Here is a 17407-nt window from a genome sequence, read left to right as displayed (position 1 = left end):
TCAGAGACTTAGTAAAGAGAAGCTGGGGAGACTAAATAGCTTGCCTGTGAGGAAAAATAAAAACCCGGGACCAAAACCATAGAGCAGAGGGAGTGAATGGAGAAGAGGAAAGGATGAGGATGAGGGTGGATGTGTGGGTAGAGGAGAGAAGGATGAGAAGGGAAGAACGAGTCAGAGGTTATATAAGGAAAGGAGTTAAGTTAGGTAAGGTGTTAGGTGTTAGGTAAGGTTAGGTTGGCCCGCTCGCCTGCTTGCTAGATTAGGTTAAGGTAGGTTAGGTTAGGATAGGTGTTAGGTTAGGTATAGAATCGTCCCCCTCACATCCTCAACCTTCCTGAACTCTCACCCTCTTTTTCCTGTTAAAAGAAATGTGCTGAGACTAAAATTATCAAGAGGTGAGTAAATGTAAAGAAGGAAATGGATGAGGATAAAGGGGATGGGAAGGGAAAAGAATGAGTTAGAGGTTACATAAGGGAAGGAGGTTAAGAATGAATGACCTCCTGTTGAAAAAATGTGATGATAGTAAAATTATCAAGAAGTGTAGTAAATATAGAAAGGAAATGGATGAGGATGACGGGGATGGGAAGGGGAAGAATGAGTTAGAGTTTACATTAGGAAGGAAGGTTAAGGATGAATGACCTGTTAAAAAAATGGGATGAGAGTAACATTATGGAGAGATTAGGAATTATAGAAAAGAAAATGGATGAGGATTATGGGGATGGGAAGGGGAAGGAATGAGTTAGAGGTTACATAAGGAACGGAGGTTAAGAATGAATGACCTGTTAAAGTAAATTGGCTTAGAGTGACATTACGGAGAGGTTAGGAAATGCAGAAAAGGCGATGGATGAGGGAGAGATAGGACATGTAGGGAAGAGGACTTGGGTGAAGGGAAGGAGGAATTACAGATTAGCGAAGGGGGGAGAATGAATGCCAAAGAGGGTAGGAAATGTATGGGATATTGCTGAGGATAGGAAGTGTTATGCTGGAAAAGAGGAGAGATGGGTGAGGAAGGGAAGGAGGAGGAATTAGAACTTAGGGAAGGAAAGAGAAGGGAATGTTAGGAATGAATGACCAGAGAGAAAAAATGTGATAAAAGTAGAAATCTCAGGTGGGTAGAAAATGTAGAAAAGGAAATTGAATGAGGAGGAAAGTGACTGAAAGGGAAAGGGGAATGTGAGTTTAAGAAAAGGAGAGGAAAGTGGAGAGAACAAGATGCGATGAAAGTAAAAATATAAAGACTGAAGGAAATGAAGAAAAGAAAATGGGATAGTATGAAGAGGACAAGTGGATAAAGGAGGAGGAGGAGGAGGAGGAATCAGAGTAGGGAAAAGAAGGGAAGGGAAAAGGTGAAGAAAGAGCATCACGGAGTCTGGTGGGCGGGTGGGTGAGGAGGTGGGTGGGTGGGCGGGAGCGAGGAAAGGGAAGGAGTAATCAGAGCTAAGAGAAAGGAAGGCGGAGAAATGGCATCACGGAGACGAGGGGGCGGGCGAGAGGGTAGGTAGCGGGGGTTGTGGGTGGGGTTGTTGGTGGGTAGGTAAGGGAGAGGAAGGGGAGGGAGGAATAAGAGCCAAGCGAAGGGAGGAGGAGAAGAAACGGCATCACGAAGAAGAGAGGGAAAGTGGGAGGGTAGTTTGGGTCGGTAAGTGGGTGGTAGATGGGGTGGTAGATGGGTGGTGGCTGGGTTTGTGGGTGTTGGGTGTGTGAGGTAAGAGAAAGGATTGGCATCGGGAACTGAAAACGATATAGAAGAAGAAGAAGAAAAAAAAGAAGAAGAATTAAAAAAAGAAAAAGAAGAAGAAAATGAAGAAGAAGAAGAAGAAGAAAAAGAAGAAGCAGAAGAAGAAAAGAAGAGAAGGAAGAAGAAAGGAAGGTTAAATAAAAGGTTTGGGAGAAGAGAAACAGGAGAGAGAAGGAGAAGAGGAGAAGAAGGAGAAGAAGGTGCAGGAGAAGAAAGAGAAGGAAATGAAGAAGAAAATGTGGAGGAGAAAAAAGAATAGGAGGAGGAGGAGGAGGAGGAGGAGGAGGAGGACGTAGAATGGAAAATAAGGAGAAGGATTAATCAGAGTTAAGGAAGGGAAGGGAATGGAAGGGAAGGTGGAGAGTCAGAGTTGTGGGGGGGTGTAAATGGGTGGATGGGTAGTGGAGGGGGTAGAGAGGGTGGGAGGTGGGTGGGTGGCAGGGGGGCAGCAGGGGAGGCAGCGGGGGGCAGGCAGCCAGGCAGGCAGGCAGAGACACCGTGCAGGTGGAGCAAGACGGTCTCCGGCAGCCTCACGTCACTGACTATTTTAAATCTTTTTTTTTTACGTCTTGGCCTATTGCGCCGGTAGGCCTCTTCCCGGTGGATCCTGATGGTCGGTCCAAGGCTTCTTCCCGGTGGGTCCTGATGGTCGGCCCAGCCCGTCCTGGCGCTGGCGAGTGTTTATAGTGGCGCCATCTTGCATTGGCTCATGCTGCCCTCCCGGAGCTCATCTTTAATCCTAGAATCTAGAATTCGGGTTGATGGGTGGTCTTCTGGACAGCATGTGGGTAGTTTTAAGCCACTCGGCGGCGGCTGAAAAATCCCAGCTTGGTGGCACCGGTCGGGGATTGAACTCGCGGCCGTCTCGCTATCCGTTCAGCCACCGCCTCCCCTGAACCTGTTCTGCTTACCGTCTCTCTCTCTCTCTCTCTCTCTCTCTCTCTCTCTCTCTCTCTCTCTCTCTCTCTCTCTCTCTCTCTCTCTCTCTCTCTCTCTCTCTCTCTGAAATATATTAGATTATGTTAGGTTAAGTGAGGATAGGTTAAGGTAGGTTAGGTAAGGTAAAGCTAGGTTAAGATAGGTTAGCTTAGGTAAGGCTCGGCAATGTTAGGTTAGGTTAGGGAAGGCTCGGTGCTAGGTGAGGTTAGGTAAGGTTAGGAAAGCTAGGTAAGGTTAGATGTGGTTAAGTAAGGCTAGGATAAGCTAGGTTAGGCTAGGTTAGGAAAGTTAGGTAAGGTTAGATGTAGTTAAGTAAGGCTAGGATAAGCTAGGTTAGGTTAGGTTAGGAAAGTTAGGTAAGGTTAGATGTGGTTAAGTAAGGCTAGGATAAGCTAGGTTAGGTAAGGTTAGGAAAGTTAGGTAAGGTTAGATGTGGTTAAGTAAGGCTAGGATAAGCTAGGTTAGGTAAGGTTAGGTAAGGTTAGATGTGGTTAAGTAAGGCTAGGATAAGCTAGGTTAGGTTAGGTTAAGCGAAGGCGTCCCTCTTACACCCTTACCCTCTCCCTCTCTCTCGCCCTTGCCCTCTCGTTAAGATAAATTAGGTTAAGTTAGGTTAGGTAAGGCTTGGTAAAGTTAGGTTAGGTAAGTCCCTCGTCCACCTCTCCCTCTCTCTCGCCCTTGCCCTGTCGCTAAGATAGATTAGGTTAAGTTAGGTCAGGTCAGGTAAAGCAGAGTTAAGTTAGGTCTTCGTGCATTCCTCTGGACTCCTCCCTCTCACACCCTCCCCCTCGCCCTCTCCCTCTCTCCCTTCTTTGCCCAGACAATAGACCTTTTCAAATTTAATCAGATAAATTAGGTTCTAATAACTTCAAGGGGAGGAAGGAAGGCAGGCAGGGCGCGGCAGGGAAAGCAAAGCAGAGGAATGGCAGGGGGAGGAAATGAGACAGGGTTGGTGAGGTAGGGTTAAAGAATGGACGCAGAGGAATGGCAGGGGGAGAAAGGGAGATAGGGTTGGTGAGGTAGGGTTAAAGAATGGAAGCAGAAGAATGGCAGGGGGGCGGAAGGATGACAGGGAAGGGTGCGGCAGGGGAAGGAAAACAGAGGAATGGAAGGGGGGATGAAGGAATCCAGGGAGGGCGTGGTAGGGGAAAGAAAGAAGGGAGGCCAAGGAATGGCAAGGGGAAGGAAGGCAGAGACGGGGTGGCGAGGGGAAGGGACACAGAGGAATGGCACGCACGTCACGCACGCTACTGCTTCTTGTGGCGGAGCGGCCGCCTCCGACTTCCTGATTGTCACCGGCAAATTTAATCCTTATAAGCAACCCATCACTCCTAATGGAGAACGACCAGTACCACTTCCATTGTATAATTACAACTAAATTACAAATTACATTAGCCTTTAATTAATTATAATTACAATTACCTACTATAATTGCATTTTCAATTACAATCACAATTAAAATTACAAAAAAACTGTAATTAATTACATTTCAATTAAATTACAATTACAATTACTCCAACCCTGGTAGGAAGGGGTAAGGTGTGGGTGGCAGGGGAAGGGAAGCAAAGGGATGACAGGGAGCGGAAGTGGAGGGGATGGGGGGTTCCAGGGGAAGGGAAGGGAAGCAGAGGCATGGCAGGGGAATTATAACAAGTCACGCATTGTGTGGACGCCGCTTTAGAGGGAAGGAAACATGTCCTTTCATGGATCTCAATAACATGCGCGAGAAGATAATTATATGTTATGTTATGTTCACATTACTGTTGCAGATTCGCGGCAATATGATGCTGAGGTTTCCGCGGGAGACGATGGCGGCCGCAGTTTTCTTAATATCAAGCGACAATGTCAGGAAACAGGGGGAGTGAGGCGCGTGAAGTCGTCAGAGTTCAACAGCAGGTGCCACCCAGGTCTTGGGTGCCACCAGCTCTAGACTCGGGGGGGTGCAAGCTCAACTCCAGGCTACCTCAATCCGCCACTGCCAAACCGAGGTCACGTGTTGAATCGGCGCCCTTATGATAACACGAGAGCCCCGATGGCCTGCCCCAACGCAGCATCTACCGCTTCCTTGGCGTGGCCGAGGACGCGCCCTTCGCCGAGGTGAAGAAGGCCTACCACAAGGCGGCCTGCGGCTTCACCCGACAAAAACCCGGACAATATTAAGGCTGCCACCAAGCAGTTCCAGGCGCTACAGTCTGCCTTCAGGGTGCTGAAGGAGCGGGAGGAGAGGGGCCTGCCGCGGAAGAAGGGGGGTTGCGGGAAGCCTGGGTGCACCAAGTGCTTCAGGAGGAAAGCTCAGCGGGCCGAGGGCCCTCGGAAAGAGAAGAAGTCGTCGAAGAAAGGGGGCTGCGGGAAGCCCGGATGCACCAAGTGTTTCGGGAAGGAAGGGGGTCAGAGCGAGGCCCCGCCGAGAGAAAAGAAGCAAAGAAGGAGGCAAGAAGCGCCCCAAGGGGAGCGCGGAGACAGAATTGAGCAGGAAAAGCGGCGAGCCGATCGGAAGTACTGGAGACATCGCCGCCGCAAGGAGAGGAGGAGGAGGAGCGTCGCTGGCTGGAGGAGGAGGAGGAGAGGATGGAGCAGGAGAGGAGTACAGACAGATGCTGTACGAGCAGGAGAGGAGAGGCAGGAACAGGAACGCATCCGTCAGCAGGAGCAGAGGAAGAGGTTTGTTGAACACCGGGACAGCCTGCTGCGAGAGCAAGAGGAGGAGGAGAAAAGAGGCGGGCGAGGGAGAGCGGAGGACAGAAAGGAGGCCAAACGGAGACGTGAAGAGGAGTGGGAGCAGTATCTTGAACTGCGAGCCAGCTGGCTGGGAGAGAGGCCGGGGAGAACATGGCGGAGGTCAGGGCGCAGTTTCTCGCAGCCCAAGAGACGGTGAGTCTGGATGACGAGAGGATCAAGCAACGGGAGGACAGGATGTATAAATAGACCGGCTGGCCTTGAGCAGTTTGTTAGGCCTATTCTACCGAGGGTGAAGCGAGCGAGGGAAGGGGAGGAGCAGTCGGCGCCAGAAGCGAAGAGTGCCAAAACGATGCACTAAGCACCTCACCCGCCCTGCCCGGCAGCGCTATGGCCTTGAAAAAAGAAAAGTAAAACAAGTAAAAAAAAAAAATAATAATAAAAAAAAAAAAAAAAAAGATATGACCAAAAAAAAATGTGTGCAAGGTTTTACAACTTGGTTAAGTTTCAGTTCAGTTTAACTTTAATTTAAATAAGGATTTAAGTTTAACGTTGAAAAAGGAGCAAGAATTCCACTCACAACAGTCGTCCGGCGCTTGAAGAAAATCTTGTAAAATGCAGAAAAAAACGTTGCCAACTGCACAGACAATAGGACTGTGTGAGTGTGTGTGTGTGTGTGTGTGTGTGTGTGTGTTTGGGAGAAGGGGGAAGACCACAACAACGGAAGGGTATAAAAAAAAAAGTAATGGGAAGGGATGAAGACCCTGGCTTAGTGGCCCGGATTCCATGTAGCTACACCCTGGCTTTATTGTCTGGGTGGGATGCTGACCTTGGCTTAACTGCCTGGGTGGGATGCTGACCTTGGCTTAACTGCCTGGGTGGGATGCTGACCTTGGCTTAACTGCCTGGGTGGGATGCTGACCTTGGCTTAACTGCCTGGGTGGGATGCTGACCTTGGCTTAACTGCCTGGGTGGGATGCTGACCTTGGCTTAACTGCCTGGGTGGGATGCTGACCTTGGCTTAACTGCCTGGGTGGGATGCTGACCCTGGCTTAACTGCCTGGGTGGGATGCTGACCTTGGCTTAACTGCCTGGGTGGGATGCTGACCGGGGCTTAACTGCCTGGGTGGGATGCTGACCTGGCAACTGCCTGGGTGGGATGCTGACCTGGCTTAACTGCCTGGGTGGGATGCTGACCTCGCATAACTGCCTGGGTGGGATGCTGACCCTGGCTTAACTGCCTGGGTGGGATGCTGACCCTGGCTTAACTGCCTGGGTGGGATGCTGACCCTGGCTTAACTGCCTGGGTGGGATGCTGACCCTGGCTTAACTGCCTGGGTGGGATGCTGACCTGGCTTAACTGCCTGGGTGGGATGCTGACCTGGCTTAACTGCCTGGGTGGGATGCTGACCTTGGCTTAACTGCCTGGGTGGGATGCTGACCCTGGCTTAACTGCCTGGGTGGGATGCTGACCTCGCATAACTGCCTGGGTGGGATGCTGACCTGGCTTAATTGCCTGGGTGGGATGCTGACCTTGGCTTAACTGCCTGGGTGGGATGCTGACCCTGGCTTAACTGCCTGGGTGGGATGCTGACCTTGGCTTAACTGCCTGGGTGGGATGCTGACCCTGGCTTAACTGCGTGGGTGGGTTGCTGACCTGGCTTAACTGCCTGGGTGGGATGCTGACCCTGGCTTAACTGCCTGGGTGGGATGCTGACCTTGGCTTAACTGCCTGGGTGGGATGCTGACCTGGCTTAACTGCCTGGGTGGGATGCTGACCTGTCTTAACAGCCGCGGTGGGATGCTGACCCTGGCTTAACTGCCTGGGTGGGATGCTGACCTTGGCTTAACTGCCTGGGTGGGATGCTGACCTTGGCTGAACTGCCTGGGTGGGATGCTGACCTGGCAACTGCCTGGGTGGGATGCTGACCTGGCTTAACTGCCTGGGTGGGATGCTGACCCTGCAACTGCCTGGGTGGGATGCTGCCCTGGCTTAACTGCCTGGGTGGGATGCTGACCTTGGCTTAACTGCCTGGGTGGGATGCTGACCCTGGCTTAACTGCCTGGGTGGGATGCTGACCCTGGCTCAACTGCCTGGGTGGGATGCTGACCATGGCTTAACTGCCTGAGTGGGATGCTGACCCTGGCTTAACTGTCTGGGTGGGATGCTGACCTTGGCTTAACTGCCTGGGTGGGATGCTGACCCTGGCTTAACTGGGTGGGTGGGATGCTGACCTGGCTTAACTGCCTGGGTGGGATGCTGACCCTTGCTTAATTGCCTGGGTGGGATGCTGACCTTGGCTTAACTGCCTGGGTGGGATGCTGACCTAGGCTTAACTGCCTGGGTGGGATGCTGACCTTGGCTTAACTGCCTGGGTGGGATGCTGACCTGGCTTAACTGCCTGGGTGGGATGCTGACCTTGGCTTAACTGCCTGGGTGGGATGCTGACCCTGGCTTAACTGCCTGGGTGGGATGCTGACCTTGGCTTAACTGCCTGGGTGGGATGCTGACCTGGCAACTGCCTGGGTGGGATGCTGACCTGGCTTAACTGTCTGGGTGGGATGCTGACCTTGGCTTAACTGTCTGGGTGGGATGCTGACCCTGGCTTAATTGTCTGGGTGGGATGCTGACCTTGGCTTAACTGTCTGGGTGGGATGCTGACCCTGGCTTAACTGTCTGGGTGGGATGCTGACCTTGGCTTAACTGCCTGGGTGGGATGCTGACCTTGGCTTAACTGCCTGGGTGGGATGCTGACCCTGGCTTAACTGCCTGGGTGGGATGCTGACCTTGGCTTAACTGCCTGGGTGGGATGCTGACCTTGGCTTAACTGCCTGGGTGGGATGCTGACCTTGGCTTAACTGCCTGGGTGGGATGCTGACCATGGCTTAACTGCCTGGGTGGGATGCTGACCTTGGCTTAACTGCCTGGGTGGGATGCTGACCCTGGCTTAACTGCCTGGGTGGGATGCTGACCATGGCTTAAGTGCCTGGGTGGGATGCTGACCCTGGCTTAACTGCCTGGGTGGGATGCTGACCTGGCAATTGTCTGGGTGGGATGCTGACCCTGGCTTAACTGTCTGGGTGGGATGCTGACCTTGGCTTAACTGCCTGGGTGGGATGCTGACCGTGGCTTAACTGTCTGGGTGGGATGCTGACCCTGGCTTAATTGCCTGGGTGGGATGCTGACCTTGGCTTAATTGTCTGGGTGGGATGCTGACCCTGGCTTAATTGCCTGGGTGGGATGCTGACCTTGGCTTAACTGCCTGGGTGGGATGCTGACCCTGGCTTAACTGCCTGGGTGGGATGCTGACCCTGGCTTAATTGTCTGGGTGGGATGCTGACCTTGGCTTAATTGTCTGGGTGGGATGCTGACCTTGGCTTAATTGTCTGGGTGGGATGCTGACCTGGCTTAACTGGGTGGGTGGGATGCTGACCTGGCTTAATTGTCTGGGTGGGATGCTGACCTTGGCTTAATTGTCTGGGTGGGATGCTGATCATGGCTTAATTGTCTGGGTGGGATGCTGACCCTGGCTTAATTGTCTGGGTGGGATGCTGACCTTGGCTTAACTGTCTGGGTGGGATGCTGACCTTGGCTTAACTGTCTGGGTGGGATGCTGACCTTGGCTTAATTGTCTGGGTGGGATGCTGACCTTGGCTTAATTGTCTGGGTGGGATGCTGACCTTGGCTTAATTGTCTGGGTGGGATGCTGACCTTGGCTTAATTGTCTGGGTGGGATGCTGACCTTGGCTTAATTGTCTGGGTGGGATGCTGACCTTGGCTTAATTGTCTGGGTGGGATGCTGACCTTGGCTTAATTGTCTGGGTGGGATGCTGACCTTGGCTTAATTGTCTGGGTGGGATGCTGACCTTGGCTTACTTAATTGTCTGTGTGGGATGCTGACCTTGGCTTAACTGTCTGGGTGGGATGCTGACCTTGGCTTAACTGTCTGGGTGGGATGCTGACCTTGGCTTAACTGTCTGGGTGTCTGGGTGGGATGCTGACCTTGGCTTAACTGCCTGGGTGGGATGCTGACCTTGGCTTAACTGCCTGGGTGGGATGCTGACCCTGGCTTAACTGTCTGGGTGGGATGCTGACCTTGGCTTAATTGTCTGGGTGGGATGCTGACCTTGGCTTAATTGTCTGGGTTTGCTGACCCTGGCTCATTGTCTGGGTGGGATGCTGACCTTGGCTTAATTGTCTGGGTGGGATGCTGACCCTGGCTTAATTGTCTGGGTGGGATGCTGACCTTGGCTTAATTGTCTGGGTGGGATGCTGACCTTGGCTTAATTGTTTGGGTGGGATGTTGACCTTGGCTTAATTGTCTGGGTGGGATGCTGACCTTGGTTTAATTGTCTGGGTGGGATGCTGACCCTGGCTTAATTGTCTGGGTGGGATGCTGACCTTGTCTTAATTGTCTGGGTGGGATGCTGACCCTGGCTTAATTGTCTGGGTGGGATGCTGACCTTGGCTTAATTGTCTGCTCGCTAGTTAAGATTGGGTTACGTTAGGTTAGGTTAGGCAAGGTAAGGTTAGGTTGAGTCGTCCCTCTTGCACTCCTTGCCTCGCACTGGCATTCCCTTTCTCTCGCTCCTACCTGCTCCCTATTATAGATAAGGTTATGTAAGGCTAGATAAAGCTAGGTTCGGTAAGACTAGTTAAAGTTAGAGTAGGTAAGACTAGGTGAGGTTAGGTTAGGTAAATCGTCCCTCTCACCCTCTCCCTCTCCTTCGCCCTTTTCCTCTCGCTAAGATAGACTCGTCCCCATCATGCCTCTTACCTCTCCTTCCCTTGTCTGCTCCCTCTCGCTAGGATATATTAGGTTAGATTATATTAGGTTAGGTATAAATCTAGGGTAAGCTGGGTTAGGTCTTCCTGTATTCCTCTAGACTCGCCCCTCTCTCACATCCTTCCCCTTCCCCTCCGTCGCCTTCTCTCGCCCTCGCCCTCTCGCTAAGATAGATTAGGTTAAGTTAGGTCAGGTAACGATAGTTAAGTTAGGTTAGGTCTTCATGCATTACTTTACACTATATTAAGTAAGGCTACGTTAGGTTAGGTTAGGTTCGGTTAGGGTTAGGTAAGGCGAGATTAGGTTAGATTACTCTCTCTCTCTCTCTCTCTCTCTCTCTCTCTCTCTCTCTCTCTCTCTCTCTCTCTCTCTCTCTCTCTCTCTCTCTCTCTCTCTCTCTCTCTCTCTCTCTCTCTCTCTCTCTTTAATTAAACAAATTTTTACAAAAAAAGGAGGCTCAAAATTACACTTTTTAGGTATAGTTATTCTAAAAGCCTGTGTATGGGACAAATTGAATTGTCGAATGTTGACACATACAAACATACAAATACAAAATACGAAAAAAGTAAAGAAAAACATTTTTTTTTTTTTTTTTTTTTTTTTGATTGCAGCCCTATTGCGCCCAGTGGCTTCTTCAGGTGATCTGGTCGGTCCAGCCAAGGCTTCTTAGGTCTGTCCCCTGATGGTCGCCCCAGCCGGTTCTGGCGCAGGTGGCCTAGTGGCGCCATCTTGCACTGCTCTCACCCTCCTTGCCCTCCATCTTTCATCCTTGATCCTGAGAGAGTCCGGGAGTTGATAGGTGGTCTTCTGGTGGAGGCGTAGGTAATTTAACACTCGGCGGCGGCGGCGCCAAAATCAGGGCACCAGCGAGGGCGGATGAACCGCGCCTCCTGAACAACACGACCGCTGTTACCAACAACAACAGTATGGAATAATGGCAGTTTGTCACTTTATATTTATAGTTTATAGCACTAGCGCACTTGGGTGTCCCTCGCGCCACCTGTGAGCAGCCAGCTTCACCTGCTGCGTGTTCATGTTCTTCACTTGGGGAGTGGCTGCCGTGAACATGTTCCGCAGGCGTGTGGTCCTGGCTGTATATGTGCGCTGGTGCTGCCTGGAGTGTGATCGAGGCAGCTCCACGAGCTGGTCACCAGAGAGTGTAGTCCGGGTGAACCTCTGGGCAGCGCGTGGAGGGAGCCTCAAGCTGCTGAGGTGGGGAACCCCCTGCACCTGGGCTTTGTGACACACCACCAGTGCTGAGACATCACGGCGGTGCTCCAGCGATGTCACAGTCTCTCTCTCTCTCTCTCTCTCTCTCTCTCTCTCTCTCTCTCTCTCTCTCTCTCTCTCTCTCTCTCTCTCTCTCTCTCTCTCTCTCTCTCTCTCTCTCTCTCTCTCAGCTGATAGCTCCAGAGCCTTAGACTCCACTCTGTCCAAGAGAGCTGTGTGAGGGAGCCCCCCTACACGTGAGATGCATACTCCATACGAGGGCGGACAAGGCCCCTGTATATGGATAGCAACTGTGCGGGGAAGAACTGGCGGAGACGATTCAGAACGCCCAACCTCGAGGAAGCTAATTTAGTGAGAGAGGTGTGAAATTCGCAGTTAAGATTTTGAGTTAAGGATAGACCGAGGATGTTTGGTGCTGAAGACGGCGACAGCTGAGTGTTTTCGAAGAATAAGGGATAGGTGTTTGGAAGATAGTGTCGAGTTGATAGGTGGAGTGATTGGAATTTTGAGGCATTGAAGGACACAAGGTTCCTTTTACCCCAATCGGAAATGATAGAATGGTCTGAGGTTAAGCGTTCTACAGCCTTCAGTCTGGAGTCATGTAATTCCTTTTTTTTTACCGCATTTCTGTCTTCTTTATACAATTCAGAATGGTATTATAATCCTCCTTGAGGGTTGATACATGTATTCTCTTGCCGTACGTAACTGAGTAGTATACCTTCAATGTTCTTTTTCTTTATTTCACTCTAGAACTGTATTTAAAAGAGGTAATGGATATATAATTACCGCATTTCAGTGTTCTTACACCTTTGTACACTTAGGAATGGCATTAGAATCTTCCTTAAGGGTGGATACATGTATTTTCATGCTTTACGTAACTGAGTATTATAATTTCCTTCACTCCAGAGTTGTATTTGAAAAGAGTTGGTGCGTATACATTTATCGCCTTTCAGTGTTCTTTCTCCTTCACACAATTCAGGACACTATTGGCGTATTCCTTAAGGGTTTGTGGTTGCGTTATATTGCCGTGCGTAGCTGACTGACTTACCATTTTAGTTTTTTTTTTTTCTCCTTTCTCCACTCCATAACTATTGTAAAAAGAGTTGGTGCATATTTTGTTTACCGTTTTCCAGTTCTCTTTTTCCTTTTTTCACTCCATAACTATTGTAAAAAGGGTTGGTGCATATGTTGTTTATCGTTTTACAGGTCGCGGGAAGGTTAAGGAGTGGGTGCAGGCTGCCTGGTGGTTTTCCCTCTCTCTCTCCCTCTCTGCGGTGTTCCCCTCACTTGTATTGTTAGACTTAAGCCCCAAATACACTGCCGAATTTTGACCACGAACTTGACGCCGAATCAGTTCGTGGAAAAATTCGGCGACCAATCGACATGATCAAGATTCTTACAGTTCGTGACCATTCGGTGACATGTCGGCGAATGCTCAAGCCAATTCGGGGACAATTCTGAGACATGTCGCCGACTATTCGGCGTCCATGTCGCCGAGCTAAAAATCTGAAATTTTAACTTTTTTTGTCGCGGAATAACTGGTGACAACTCTCCGAATTGTCTTCGCATGTCCCCCAAGTGTCGATGACATGTCGGGGACAATTCTCCGACAGTGCCAAGATTTCTGACAGCTGATCATCTGATGCCCATGTGGCATATAAAAGCACGGGAATCCGCGCCTACCTCATGGACCACTACAACACCCGGGGAGCAGTGGCCTGGCAGGACAGAATTGTGGGCGAGTAAATACCATGTGTGGTAATTTGTGTGGTAATATGTATGATAGTATGTGTAATAAAATGTATAAATGTGACTTGTTTTTGTTTTGCTTTCCTACAAATATTTTAGAATGAATGAATGTTTACGTAATATTAATAAACAAACCAGTAACTGAAAGAAGAAATAAATTTAAATAAGTAAAAATGAAAAAAAGGTTAAATAATGGTAGAATAACGATATTAAGAAATAAATAAAGTAATAAATAGTAAATTAATTATGAAATAGATGAAAATGTTAGTTCCATACCTATTTTATATATTCATGATTCTTCTTGTTTTTCATATTGTTTAGCATTTATTATTATAGTATTATTTTATTCCGTATATATATATATATATATATATATATATAGATAGAGAGAGAGAGAGAGAGAGAGAGAGAGAGAGAGAGAGAGATAACACATAAAGAGAAAGATAGATTAATAGATAGACAGATAGATAGATATATAGACAGACCCCGTGTACACCTTCCACCGCGACTCGTTTGCCGTGTCGTGATTAATTCGCCGAATATTCAGGACATGTCCCCGAATAGTCTTAGCCATTCGACGACATGTCGGAGACATATCCCGAATAGTCGGCTACATGTCGGCGACAAATTTGCCAATAAAATTAAAATTTCAACGGTCAAAATTCGGCGACAATTCGCCGAGCACCGCGAATCGGACGCCGAATTGTCTTGGACATGTCGGCGACATCTCGGCGACAATTCGGCGTCCATTTTGCATTCGTGCACATTCGGCGAACGGCCGCGAATTTTTCATGCAACATGAAACTCGTTGCGGTCGTGAGCAACTGTCAAAAAGTGCGCGGTGGACGCAGACATGTCCCCGAACGGCCAAGAACAGGCAAGCAAGATGCCGAACTTGTCCACGACACAGGATAACTTGCATATTCGCGCACATTCGTGAACCAAAATTCGGCAGTGTATTTGGGGCTTTAGAAGACTAACAATGCTTACAAGACTTATACAGACAGACAGGCAGGCAGGCAAGCAGACACATACAGATAAACACACACACACACACACACACACACACACACACACACACACACACACACACACACACAATAACTCACACACTAAATAAGAATCAAACACACACACACACACACACACACACACACACACACACACACACACACACACACACACACACACACCTTCAAGCCTGTCCACCCAGCAGTATTAATCGGGGGTTGTGTCCCGTCTCCTGGCATCTGTTCCCCTCTCTTTTAATTCCTTCCCCTTCTGTTACTTTCCGGCATATGACCACAGATGTTGCGCCGACTAAACGAAACTTTCCAACTATAAACATCGTCATACATACACACCAACATACATACACACTCAAACATTCCTACATACACAAACACTCACTTGTTGCCACTCCCAAAAGCCCTACTCACACACACACACACACACACACACACACACACACACACACACACACACACACACACACACACACACACACACACACACACACACACACACACACACACACACACACACACACACACACACACACACAGCTCTACCTACCTACCTACCTACCAACCTATAGACATACATACTAACTTTTTACTTCCCTCTAATCCCCCATCTTTCTTTACCTTTCTCAAAAAATAGAAAACGTAGCGCTCTCTTCACATTTTCAAGGCAGACTAAACCAAGCCTCTCCCCTCCACTAACCCTTCTTCCCCTCTCCCTACAGTGTTCCGCCTTAGCACTCCAATCTACTTATATGCATACATACATACATACATACACACACAATCGCCGGTGTATTCTTAAATCCGGCAGTAAAGGAGAGAGGGAGAGACTTCAAGCGGCCTTGAGCGTATTTCCCTCCCCGGCGCTCCTTTTCCTCCCCCCCCCGACAAACGCCCCCCACTCCCTCCTCCTCCTCCTCCTCCTCCAGATGCCAGGCCGCCACGAAGCCACTCGGGAGGTAAAATATTGCCACTCCTTCTCTATCGTGCAGTAATAGACAGTCAAAGTTGCGAAATATTCAATCCAGACTTAATAAAGACTTGCCGACTGGAGCGAAAATAAATGAAGGTTTTTAACGTGGAGTAAATGTAACGTAATGCACATAGGTGAAAAAAATGCAACTTTAAATATGGATTCAAGAGACATGGGCTCAGCAGTAAAACAAAGATCTTGGTGTCATTATCAGTAACACTCTTAAAAATGGTGATCAATGTTCTTGCAGCAGTAAAAAGCCAATATGATGTTGAGGATTAATCTCGAAAACTTTGATTACAAAATCCTTGAACATGAGAGATTATAATTTGTATTTGTAGACAACACCTAGAATACGCCGTTCAGTTCTGGTCTTGAACTTTATCGAATCAAGTTTTGCTACTAGAAAAGATGCGGCGACAACAACAAACAAATTCCAGCGCTTGAAACTTGCCATATGACGAGCGTTTTAAAGCGTTATATGTTTTCCTAAAAAGCGAAGAGGATAAGGGGACTTATTGAAATGTTCAAAATCATAATGGATTCGACAACGTGTGAATAGTCTATTTCAGAGAGACACCAACACAGTACTCACTGACAACGTTTTAAGTTAAAGAGTAATGTAACTCATTGGTGCGCAAGAAGTTTTTCAATAATAGAGTCGTCGATCACTGAATGAGCTCACCGTCGATGAATTAGCGCACAGAGTATCAACAGCTTCAAGTCTTCATTGGATAAAACCAACTTGAGGGATATGATTATACAGCCCTTCTTCATGTTTTGAACAGATTGTGGGGCCTCAACCTAAATCCATATTATTCTCCCCACAACCTAGATTGCAAGTAGCGTAAGTTAACAATGAGGTAAAAGCAACAGTTAATGTCCGCATGACAGGTGGAGTGAGGTGTGGGTGCAATGGGTGACAGGTTACTGGTGCGTTACCTAGTACCGCCGGTAAAACGAGGATCAGCCTCCACCTGTGCCCCTGAAACACCTCACCCATCGTGAAAATATGAGAAGTTACTAGGGCTGCCCTGTGTAATAGGCCACTCAAAGCTCTTCAGCCCCTCCCTGTGTTTCCTATGTTGTATGTTCTTATGTAATGAAGTCCTTTCCCCACAGCTTAGGTTACAGTAGTGTAATTTAAGGGTATAATTTCTCATTTCTCTCTTTACTGTAAAATGTCCATGTCCCTTTCTTCCTTAAAGGTACATGGTGTTCTTCTCAACTATTTCACCGGCGTTGCCGGAGGGGAGAGGTGGGTGAAAGGAGCGTTCATCTATTCTGTCCTGTCTACACATGGTGCTAATGGTGCTTGATAGTAAACAGACACCCTCGTCATAGACCGATAGGCCTTCACAATTCATTCTTCCTATATGTCCCTAATGTATCTACTTTTAGGCTCTTCCTCCTCCTCCTCCTCCTCTCTCCTCCCTTCTTCCTATTCCTTTCTTTTCTCGTTCTCTCGCTCGGCCTCTCTCTCTCTCTCTCTCTCTCTCTCTCTCTCTCTCTCTCTCTCTCTCTCTCTCTCTCTCTCTCTCTCTCTCTCTCTCTCTCACCTCTCTCTCTCTCTCTCTCTCTCTCTCATGAGCACACACACACACACACACACGTTGGATCTTTCAAATATCAAGTTAATGAGAGAGGGTTGACCAGCTGCAATTAAAAGACAAGATTAATTAAAAACGATTAGTAAGGATAAAATGATCAGGTACGGTGGATTAATTCCACAGGTCAGAGAGGCAGGGGTGAGAGAGACAATCGAACAGACAAAAACAGGAGAGAGGATAAAGGTCTTGGAGTGGTCGTTTGTTCAAGTAGCCGCCGTGCGTGGGGTCGTGAGGGTGGTGAGGGTCATAAACAGGGTCGTGATATGGCCCATGGTCAGGGGGCGGGCATGGGGCGAATGAGAGCAACATAAGAGAGAGCCGTACTAATGTTCCATCGCCCAAGTTCATAATTGCCAAGGTTTTTGCTTTCATGGGAGTTGTGGGTTTATGCAGTAGTTTTATGATCCTGGTGGTAGTTGACCCTTCTTCTGCACCGCAGACCTAAAGGCATGCGTTAGAGCCAGTTAGTCCCGCACGGCCCAACTAGGAAAATGGCTGATGTGAGGAGCGAAATGTCTTATAATACCAAACCCTTAAGTGCATTTCACCAAACCATTCAATTCAATTCCATTCATTCAATTCATTTAGCATCATTCATAAGAGTGGCTATGATGGATCGTTAATTCCTATGTAAGCGTTCCACCAGTCATTCAATTCGATTCATTCATTCCAATTTCCTG

The sequence above is a fragment of the Eriocheir sinensis genome, unplaced genomic scaffold, assembly GCF_024679095.1.
Source record: "Eriocheir sinensis breed Jianghai 21 unplaced genomic scaffold, ASM2467909v1 Scaffold619, whole genome shotgun sequence".
Taxonomy (NCBI): Eukaryota; Metazoa; Arthropoda; class Malacostraca; order Decapoda; family Varunidae; genus Eriocheir; species Eriocheir sinensis.
This window is presented reverse-complemented; position numbering follows the sequence as displayed.